The following is an 11,566-nucleotide window of genomic DNA, read 5'->3' on the forward strand; positions in this document are numbered from 1 at the left end:
CGGTGACGACACCGATATGGGATCCATGTTTCCTCCTCCTCCTCTTGATCTTGATCAATGCGTTGTTCCGATTATACTCCCCTACTCATCAATGTGCTTGGCTACTCTACTCTACTCATCTTGCTCCCTCTCTCTTATATGTTATATATATACATACACACATATATATATATCTATACACACACACACAACACGTATAACCCGTGAGCCACACAAGCGCTACTCTCTCTCTTCCCCCTATCAACGCTTCCATGCACGCACGTGCTAATAAGGGAGAGACCACCCACACAATAATAGGGGAGAGAAAGGAAAGGCAATGGCTATACTAAGCCAATAAGCTAATTAGCGTTGAACTAATTCTATGTATCTGTATGTCATCCCTAGGCCACACTCTCCAACATAACACATATATCTACGTTATGTACATATGTATGTATGTCATCCCTAGTCCATAGTCTCCAACATAACACAATATCTCTACGTCATGTACATATATGTATGCATGTCGTCCCTAGTCCCTAGTCTCCAACGTAACACATATAGATCTACGTTATGTAAATATGTATGTATGTCATCCCTACTCCATAGACTCGGACATTTCACAAATTTATCGCTGCCGCGCGTTCGCTCACACGTACCTAGTCATCGCGCACTCACCCCACCCGCTACCCGTGTATATCCGATTCTCGGCCAAGGCGCCTGCATGGCCCATTACCATGTGCGCGACGATCGACGCGTTCTGGTTCGGGCACCGTAGGCCGATGCAACATGGTCGACGCATGTCCGCAAAAATCACTTATAATACGTAACGACGACCCTTCATCCCGCTCGTGGCCGGGTGGAATGTTGATGCGCGCGGAACGACGCAAAGCGCCCATGGCCTGCTCTCGCACCACGTCTACGTTGTCCCGCGACCAACAATACTTAACATATCTCAACGCGACACGGAGCTCCGGTCCCATAGACTCCAATCTCTCCGTCACTTGCCACCGTGATTGCCTCTTGCCCTCATCTCGACCTCTTATAAGTAACTCCCCCGTGTGCGCGACGTACGCCATACCTCGCATTATAATCGAGGGTGTTAAGTTGTGTAGTGGGCAAGTCCCTCCATGGATCAGGACCGCGCGCAACTATTCTACGAATTCGAAGGACATTCGACATGCATGATCAACTATGCAACCGGTGAGTTCGATGCCCCAATGTTTCGCTTCGAACAATATGCACACGACTACTCACCTGCACATTGCCAACGCATCAGGTGTGTGTGGCCGGCCACAAACACCATCAGGTGTGCCTGTAAGCCGCCACACAAGGATATTTAGTTTGTGGTTCGCACCTAGCTGTTCGAATGGAATTAAAGAAGAAGTTGGTCCAACATTTGGGTTCGAACATCCTAAATCTCGTTCGACCAACGATGATATTATACCGAGCTTAAAAAGGTCCAATTTACCGAAGCCGTGGGATATCCAATATTACTACTTGCTCCTACCACAAGCCCTACAAAAACACAACTATTCGTACGGGTCCCTATCTCGTTGACCCACCTATAAATGGATTAGTAGTTGTTATCGTGGACTTCAAAGGGACGTAATGAGCGAGCCATTGCCTCATACTCATAAACCGTTCTGCGAGGGCCGACGCAACCTCGTAATTCGTAGTGGTATACCGTTGACATCATCATCGGAGCTCGCTCTCACTTTTGCTATCAATTATAGAAAAGGGGGGAGATCCCTTGTATCACCTCGCTTCAACACATCCGGCGACCCGGACACTTCGAGCGCCGTAATGCCTTCTTCGTGCTTTGCATAACAATCTTTTGCCGATAAGTATCGCGTAAGAGTTCCGAAATATTAAACAAAGGCTCGAAGACGTTCACAAACTCTGTCGGCCGAGCGGAGAAGCACTGTGAACTAGCTCCAAAACCAAGCATGCTTATTCGATGCATAGAGCATACGAGAGACGAGAATCTGAAACGAGGTTAGAACTCAAATTAATAAGCACAAAGAACGGGTGCTCAACCCCATACTCCAATATTATCAATCATCGTAAGCACGGAGCAAATAATATACGCAAGCATTTTTGGCATCGATAAGGAATAAATAAACAAAATGAATACATATCTGAACAATGCACCAAAGCCAATAGACATCGTATGGATCGTGACATTCGTGTCTCCTTTGCTTCCCGTCGTAGCATCCCGCACGTTATATAGGCCGTACGTATTGGGAATTCAATTCTCTTGGTTTTATACCGAGAGTACGCTTAGAAGGATTGCGCGTGGAATTTGACTTTGTGATCTGCTTTGAATTCGGACGTATATCATTGCCTAGCTAGCCGTGATATTCGTACGATGGCTACGATGCCATTTTAGTTGTGACGACAAGTATTGGAAAGGTTTGTTTCGTATATAGGTACAGTAAGTGACTTTTCCTATGTATTTGACGTTGATTTTGAACGTAGGTGCCGCCATATCAAACTTTGATCTTCGTGATGATCGCTCGAATTCGTATACGTGTCCCTAACCCCTCTCAAAATTCTAGATGTTCCAATCGTAACGGATGGTGTTTCAATGAGGGAACTTGGGATGTTATGCCCTCACTTAGGAATAGTACATAAGTTCTAATTAGCTAATTCATGTGCTTTGGAAGCCTCGTCTCGAAAGAAATACGCCGCGTCATTCATAAGCAGGGAATTGAGGAAACCTAAGACATCGGTTTGCACAATCGAAGCCGTTCGTAGCTAGAAGTAGCCGAGCCAAATTCACAGTTTTGAAAAGGAATGTATTATGATCAAGCTTGGCTTCGTTTTACATCATGAATCATGAATGGGACGATCAAGCAGTGACGAGATTAGTGATTCGGCGTCGGAATGACGTCTTAGGAATCCGATTTATTGGCGGACGGTGGATGTGACGTACCGTTAAGTCCACACAATATAATATGTTTGAGGGTCTTAACATTATTCAGATGCCAATTCAATGAGTTAAGAGATTCATGCGAAGGGTAGGACGATTCTAGGGGTGGCTGTGACGCGTAGAGGGGTCTTCATTTCGGAGGAGAGTTTCAGGATCTCGGTCAGGTCGAGGTCGCGTGCCATTTTATCCTCGGGCAAGGACCACGTAAAGTGGTGGAGGAGCCTGGCCGTCCATAGTTGCACGGTGGCCAAACCCATCGCCCTTCCCGGGCACACCCTCCGACCGGCCCCGAAAGGTGCTAACCTCAAATCGCCACCTCGCACGTCCACGTCTTCCTCGACGAACCTGTCGGGAACGAACCGGTCAGGCTTCTCCCAAATGTCCGCGTCGTGTGTAATGGCCCACATGTTCACCATGGCTGTCGTCCCTGCTGGCACGTGATGGCCCGCTAGCTCGACGTCCGATGTGGCCAACCTCGCCCATGAGAGCAACGGCCCGGGTGGGTGCATCCTCAACGTCTCCTTGATGATGGCATTCACGTAAGGAAGGAGTGCCATGTCGGCTTCTCGCACGGTACGACATCGGCCCACGACAGCATCCAGCTCGGCTTGCGCTCGTGCTTGAACCTCTGGGTGTAGGACCATCTCCGCGAGGATCCACTCCATGAGGATGGCGGTCGTGTCGGTTCCTCGGAATATCATTTCCTGGAGAAAAGAGCATGTAACGGGACACCGATTAGGATAGAAAAACGTGCAAAGTTGTTTGGACTAGGAAGCCACGAACGTACACGGTCCATTACATTCGTCGACCTTGACGACGCGACTCGTAAAAACACATTGCAATCCCGTTAAATATATGTGTATTTATATATAGTGGCGACCTTCAAGAGTTACGTACCCATAGGATGGCGATTATATCGGTATCCGAGAGTTTTTCGCTAGTCTGCAACGATAGGAGCACGTCCACAAAGTCGTCGGCCTCATCCACGGAGCTTTCACCAGAACCGTGCTCGCGACGGGCTCGATGCTCGTCTATGATCGTTTGGACGAAGTCTTGCACCTCTGCCACCAGCTTCGTGCATCGTGAATGCACTCCCTGGAGATCCAACCATTTCAAGAACGGCAAGTGATCGCTCCAATTGAACGCGCCGAGAAGCTCGAAGCCTTCTCGAATCATTCTGCGCAATTGCTCCGCCTCCGGATCGACTTGCACTAGGGCTTGCTTCTGAGTGTAAACGAAGTCGTAGCGACGGCCAAAGACGCTCTTCATGATGTTGTTGATGGAAGTGAGCTGGAGGAGAGGGCGGATTTCGAAGCTGGACCCCGATTGGGCATGGATGGATTGGAGGAGCTGGGTTGTTTCGAACTGCCGGCAAGGCTCGAGGGCTGACAGGCGCCGGGGGGCGAAGAGGTGGGTGGCGGCAATGCGTCGGAGCGTGCGCCAATAATCGCCGTAGGGAGCGAATCCGATGGCGCGATGGAAGAGGAGGAGCTTGGCCGATTGTTTGATGGGGCGATCCGCGAAAGAGGAGCTGCTCAAAATCTCACGGGCGACGGAAGGTTCGGAGGTCAGGATGACTCGCGTGGTGCCGAGGCTGAAGGCCATCAAGGACTTGGCGGAGTGAGCACGTGCGAGGTCGGCGAGGCGGACATGGGGGCGTTCGCCCATGAGCTCGAGCAAGCTACCCACCAACGGCCAGCCGCGTGGGCCTCGGATTTCCTTAGCAAGGGCATGGGAATTCGCGCGTGCCGCGAGGCCCCAGGCTGGCCCGCCAGGATGGCGCCACCACGCCAAGATTGCCAGCAAGCCGCTACAGACGAGCAAGGCCAGAATATGGCGGGCGGCCCAGATTGCACCTAGGAGAGAAGATCGTGAGAGCAACAACAACACGAGATGGAGACTAGTGGAGATCGCGGCACCCTCCGTCGACGAAGATGAAGCGATTGCGGCGGCGGATGATAACATCGGTGACGACACCGATATGGGATCCATGTTTCCTCCTCCTCCTCTTGATCTTGATCAATGCGTTGTTCCGATTATACTCCCCTACTCATCAATGTGCTTGGCTACTCTACTCTACTCATCTTGCTCCCTCTCTCTTATATGTTATATATATACATACACACATATATATATATCTATACACACACACACAACACGTATAACCCGTGAGCCACACAAGCGCTACTCTCTCTCTTCCCCCTATCAACGCTTCCATGCACGCACGTGCTAATAAGGGAGAGACCACCCACACAATAATAGGGGAGAGAAAGGAAAGGCAATGGCTATACTAAGCCAATAAGCTAATTAGCGTTGAACTAATTCTATGTATCTGTATGTCATCCCTAGGCCACACTCTCCAACATAACACATATATCTACGTTATGTACATATGTATGTATGTCATCCCTAGTCCATAGTCTCCAACATAACACAATATCTCTACGTCATGTACATATATGTATGCATGTCGTCCCTAGTCCCTAGTCTCCAACGTAACACATATAGATCTACGTTATGTAAATATGTATGTATGTCATCCCTACTCCATAGACTCGGACATTTCACAAATTTATCGCTGCCGCGCGTTCGCTCACACGTACCTAGTCATCGCGCACTCACCCCACCCGCTACCCGTGTATATCCGATTCTCGGCCAAGGCGCCTGCATGGCCCATTACCATGTGCGCGACGATCGACGCGTTCTGGTTCGGGCACCGTAGGCCGATGCAACATGGTCGACGCATGTCCGCAAAAATCACTTATAATACGTAACGACGACCCTTCATCCCGCTCGTGGCCGGGTGGAATGTTGATGCGCGCGGAACGACGCAAAGCGCCCATGGCCTGCTCTCGCACCACGTCTACGTTGTCCCGCGACCAACAATACTTAACATATCTCAACGCGACACGGAGCTCCGGTCCCATAGACTCCAATCTCTCCGTCACTTGCCACCGTGATTGCCTCTTGCCCTCATCTCGACCTCTTATAAGTAACTCCCCCGTGTGCGCGACGTACGCCATACCTCGCATTATAATCGAGGGTGTTAAGTTGTGTAGTGGGCAAGTCCCTCCATGGATCAGGACCGCGCGCAACTATTCTACGAATTCGAAGGACATTCGACATGCATGATCAACTATGCAACCGGTGAGTTCGATGCCCCAATGTTTCGCTTCGAACAATATGCACACGACTACTCACCTGCACATTGCCAACGCATCAGGTGTGTGTGGCCGGCCACAAACACCATCAGGTGTGCCTGTAAGCCGCCACACAAGGATATTTAGTTTGTGGTTCGCACCTAGCTGTTCGAATGGAATTAAAGAAGAAGTTGGTCCAACATTTGGGTTCGAACATCCTAAATCTCGTTCGACCAACGATGATATTATACCGAGCTTAAAAAGGTCCAATTTACCGAAGCCGTGGGATATCCAATATTACTACTTGCTCCTACCACAAGCCCTACAAAAACACAACTATTCGTACGGGTCCCTATCTCGTTGACCCACCTATAAATGGATTAGTAGTTGTTATCGTGGACTTCAAAGGGACGTAATGAGCGAGCCATTGCCTCATACTCATAAACCGTTCTGCGAGGGCCGACGCAACCTCGTAATTCGTAGTGGTATACCGTTGACATCATCATCGGAGCTCGCTCTCACTTTTGCTATCAATTATAGAAAAGGGGGGAGATCCCTTGTATCACCTCGCTTCAACACATCCGGCGACCCGGACACTTCGAGCGCCGTAATGCCTTCTTCGTGCTTTGCATAACAATCTTTTGCCGATAAGTATCGCGTAAGAGTTCCGAAATATTAAACAAAGGCTCGAAGACGTTCACAAACTCTGTCGGCCGAGCGGAGAAGCACTGTGAACTAGCTCCAAAACCAAGCATGCTTATTCGATGCATAGAGCATACGAGAGACGAGAATCTGAAACGAGGTTAGAACTCAAATTAATAAGCACAAAGAACGGGTGCTCAACCCCATACTCCAATATTATCAATCATCGTAAGCACGGAGCAAATAATATACGCAAGCATTTTTGGCATCGATAAGGAATAAATAAACAAAATGAATACATATCTGAACAATGCACCAAAGCCAATAGACATCGTATGGATCGTGACATTCGTGTCTCCTTTGCTTCCCGTCGTAGCATCCCGCACGTTATATAGGCCGTACGTATTGGGAATTCAATTCTCTTGGTTTTATACCGAGAGTACGCTTAGAAGGATTGCGCGTGGAATTTGACTTTGTGATCTGCTTTGAATTCGGACGTATATCATTGCCTAGCTAGCCGTGATATTCGTACGATGGCTACGATGCCATTTTAGTTGTGACGACAAGTATTGGAAAGGTTTGTTTCGTATATAGGTACAGTAAGTGACTTTTCCTATGTATTTGACGTTGATTTTGAACGTAGGTGCCGCCATATCAAACTTTGATCTTCGTGATGATCGCTCGAATTCGTATACGTGTCCCTAACCCCTCTCAAAATTCTAGATGTTCCAATCGTAACGGATGGTGTTTCAATGAGGGAACTTGGGATGTTATGCCCTCACTTAGGAATAGTACATAAGTTCTAATTAGCTAATTCATGTGCTTTGGAAGCCTCGTCTCGAAAGAAATACGCCGCGTCATTCATAAGCAGGGAATTGAGGAAACCTAAGACATCGGTTTGCACAATCGAAGCCGTTCGTAGCTAGAAGTAGCCGAGCCAAATTCACAGTTTTGAAAAGGAATGTATTATGATCAAGCTTGGCTTCGTTTTACATCATGAATCATGAATGGGACGATCAAGCAGTGACGAGATTAGTGATTCGGCGTCGGAATGACGTCTTAGGAATCCGATTTATTGGCGGACGGTGGATGTGACGTACCGTTAAGTCCACACAATATAATATGTTTGAGGGTCTTAACATTATTCAGATGCCAATTCAATGAGTTAAGAGATTCATGCGAAGGGTAGGACGATTCTAGGGGTGGCTGTGACGCGTAGAGGGGTCTTCATTTCGGAGGAGAGTTTCAGGATCTCGGTCAGGTCGAGGTCGCGTGCCATTTTATCCTCGGGCAAGGACCACGTAAAGTGGTGGAGGAGCCTGGCCGTCCATAGTTGCACGGTGGCCAAACCCATCGCCCTTCCCGGGCACACCCTCCGACCGGCCCCGAAAGGTGCTAACCTCAAATCGCCACCTCGCACGTCCACGTCTTCCTCGACGAACCTGTCGGGAACGAACCGGTCAGGCTTCTCCCAAATGTCCGCGTCGTGTGTAATGGCCCACATGTTCACCATGGCTGTCGTCCCTGCTGGCACGTGATGGCCCGCTAGCTCGACGTCCGATGTGGCCAACCTCGCCCATGAGAGCAACGGCCCGGGTGGGTGCATCCTCAACGTCTCCTTGATGATGGCATTCACGTAAGGAAGGAGTGCCATGTCGGCTTCTCGCACGGTACGACATCGGCCCACGACAGCATCCAGCTCGGCTTGCGCTCGTGCTTGAACCTCTGGGTGTAGGACCATCTCCGCGAGGATCCACTCCATGAGGATGGCGGTCGTGTCGGTTCCTCGGAATATCATTTCCTGGAGAAAAGAGCATGTAACGGGACACCGATTAGGATAGAAAAACGTGCAAAGTTGTTTGGACTAGGAAGCCACGAACGTACACGGTCCATTACATTCGTCGACCTTGACGACGCGACTCGTAAAAACACATTGCAATCCCGTTAAATATATGTGTATTTATATATAGTGGCGACCTTCAAGAGTTACGTACCCATAGGATGGCGATTATATCGGTATCCGAGAGTTTTTCGCTAGTCTGCAACGATAGGAGCACGTCCACAAAGTCGTCGGCCTCATCCACGGAGCTTTCACCAGAACCGTGCTCGCGACGGGCTCGATGCTCGTCTATGATCGTTTGGACGAAGTCTTGCACCTCTGCCACCAGCTTCGTGCATCGTGAATGCACTCCCTGGAGATCCAACCATTTCAAGAACGGCAAGTGATCGCTCCAATTGAACGCGCCGAGAAGCTCGAAGCCTTCTCGAATCATTCTGCGCAATTGCTCCGCCTCCGGATCGACTTGCACTAGGGCTTGCTTCTGAGTGTAAACGAAGTCGTAGCGACGGCCAAAGACGCTCTTCATGATGTTGTTGATGGAAGTGAGCTGGAGGAGAGGGCGGATTTCGAAGCTGGACCCCGATTGGGCATGGATGGATTGGAGGAGCTGGGTTGTTTCGAACTGCCGGCAAGGCTCGAGGGCTGACAGGCGCCGGGGGGCGAAGAGGTGGGTGGCGGCAATGCGTCGGAGCGTGCGCCAATAATCGCCGTAGGGAGCGAATCCGATGGCGCGATGGAAGAGGAGGAGCTTGGCCGATTGTTTGATGGGGCGATCCGCGAAAGAGGAGCTGCTCAAAATCTCACGGGCGACGGAAGGTTCGGAGGTCAGGATGACTCGCGTGGTGCCGAGGCTGAAGGCCATCAAGGACTTGGCGGAGTGAGCACGTGCGAGGTCGGCGAGGCGGACATGGGGGCGTTCGCCCATGAGCTCGAGCAAGCTACCCACCAACGGCCAGCCGCGTGGGCCTCGGATTTCCTTAGCAAGGGCATGGGAATTCGCGCGTGCCGCGAGGCCCCAGGCTGGCCCGCCAGGATGGCGCCACCACGCCAAGATTGCCAGCAAGCCGCTACAGACGAGCAAGGCCAGAATATGGCGGGCGGCCCAGATTGCACCTAGGAGAGAAGATCGTGAGAGCAACAACAACACGAGATGGAGACTAGTGGAGATCGCGGCACCCTCCGTCGACGAAGATGAAGCGATTGCGGCGGCGGATGATAACATCGGTGACGACACCGATATGGGATCCATGTTTCCTCCTCCTCCTCTTGATCTTGATCAATGCGTTGTTCCGATTATACTCCCCTACTCATCAATGTGCTTGGCTACTCTACTCTACTCATCTTGCTCCCTCTCTCTTATATGTTATATATATACATACACACATATATATATATCTATACACACACACACAACACGTATAACCCGTGAGCCACACAAGCGCTACTCTCTCTCTTCCCCCTATCAACGCTTCCATGCACGCACGTGCTAATAAGGGAGAGACCACCCACACAATAATAGGGGAGAGAAAGGAAAGGCAATGGCTATACTAAGCCAATAAGCTAATTAGCGTTGAACTAATTCTATGTATCTGTATGTCATCCCTAGGCCACACTCTCCAACATAACACATATATCTACGTTATGTACATATGTATGTATGTCATCCCTAGTCCATAGTCTCCAACATAACACAATATCTCTACGTCATGTACATATATGTATGCATGTCGTCCCTAGTCCCTAGTCTCCAACGTAACACATATAGATCTACGTTATGTAAATATGTATGTATGTCATCCCTACTCCATAGACTCGGACATTTCACAAATTTATCGCTGCCGCGCGTTCGCTCACACGTACCTAGTCATCGCGCACTCACCCCACCCGCTACCCGTGTATATCCGATTCTCGGCCAAGGCGCCTGCATGGCCCATTACCATGTGCGCGACGATCGACGCGTTCTGGTTCGGGCACCGTAGGCCGATGCAACATGGTCGACGCATGTCCGCAAAAATCACTTATAATACGTAACGACGACCCTTCATCCCGCTCGTGGCCGGGTGGAATGTTGATGCGCGCGGAACGACGCAAAGCGCCCATGGCCTGCTCTCGCACCACGTCTACGTTGTCCCGCGACCAACAATACTTAACATATCTCAACGCGACACGGAGCTCCGGTCCCATAGACTCCAATCTCTCCGTCACTTGCCACCGTGATTGCCTCTTGCCCTCATCTCGACCTCTTATAAGTAACTCCCCCGTGTGCGCGACGTACGCCATACCTCGCATTATAATCGAGGGTGTTAAGTTGTGTAGTGGGCAAGTCCCTCCATGGATCAGGACCGCGCGCAACTATTCTACGAATTCGAAGGACATTCGACATGCATGATCAACTATGCAACCGGTGAGTTCGATGCCCCAATGTTTCGCTTCGAACAATATGCACACGACTACTCACCTGCACATTGCCAACGCATCAGGTGTGTGTGGCCGGCCACAAACACCATCAGGTGTGCCTGTAAGCCGCCACACAAGGATATTTAGTTTGTGGTTCGCACCTAGCTGTTCGAATGGAATTAAAGAAGAAGTTGGTCCAACATTTGGGTTCGAACATCCTAAATCTCGTTCGACCAACGATGATATTATACCGAGCTTAAAAAGGTCCAATTTACCGAAGCCGTGGGATATCCAATATTACTACTTGCTCCTACCACAAGCCCTACAAAAACACAACTATTCGTACGGGTCCCTATCTCGTTGACCCACCTATAAATGGATTAGTAGTTGTTATCGTGGACTTCAAAGGGACGTAATGAGCGAGCCATTGCCTCATACTCATAAACCGTTCTGCGAGGGCCGACGCAACCTCGTAATTCGTAGTGGTATACCGTTGACATCATCATCGGAGCTCGCTCTCACTTTTGCTATCAATTATAGAAAAGGGGGGAGATCCCTTGTATCACCTCGCTTCAACACATCCGGCGACCCGGACACTTCGAGCGCCGTAATGCCTTCTTCGTGCTTTGCATA

At 49.9% G+C, this 11,566-nt stretch overlaps 2 pseudogenes; both read right to left on the bottom strand.

Moving 5' to 3' along the window:
- Positions 1–2,991: 2,991 nt before the first annotated feature.
- LOC147856597 (cytochrome P450 78A4 pseudogene) lies at positions 2,992–4,879 on the bottom strand (annotated as a pseudogene).
- A 2,991-nt stretch (positions 4,880–7,870) lies between these two features.
- Positions 7,871–9,758, bottom strand: LOC147856598 (cytochrome P450 78A4 pseudogene; annotated as a pseudogene).
- Positions 9,759–11,566: the final 1,808 nt, after the last annotated feature.

Source organism: Azolla caroliniana, unplaced genomic scaffold, assembly GCF_043228905.1.
Source record: "Azolla caroliniana isolate FFs.n. ecotype wild unplaced genomic scaffold, voAzoCaro1.0.p SCAF_13, whole genome shotgun sequence".
Lineage (NCBI taxonomy): Eukaryota > Viridiplantae > Streptophyta > Polypodiopsida > Salviniales > Salviniaceae > Azolla > Azolla caroliniana.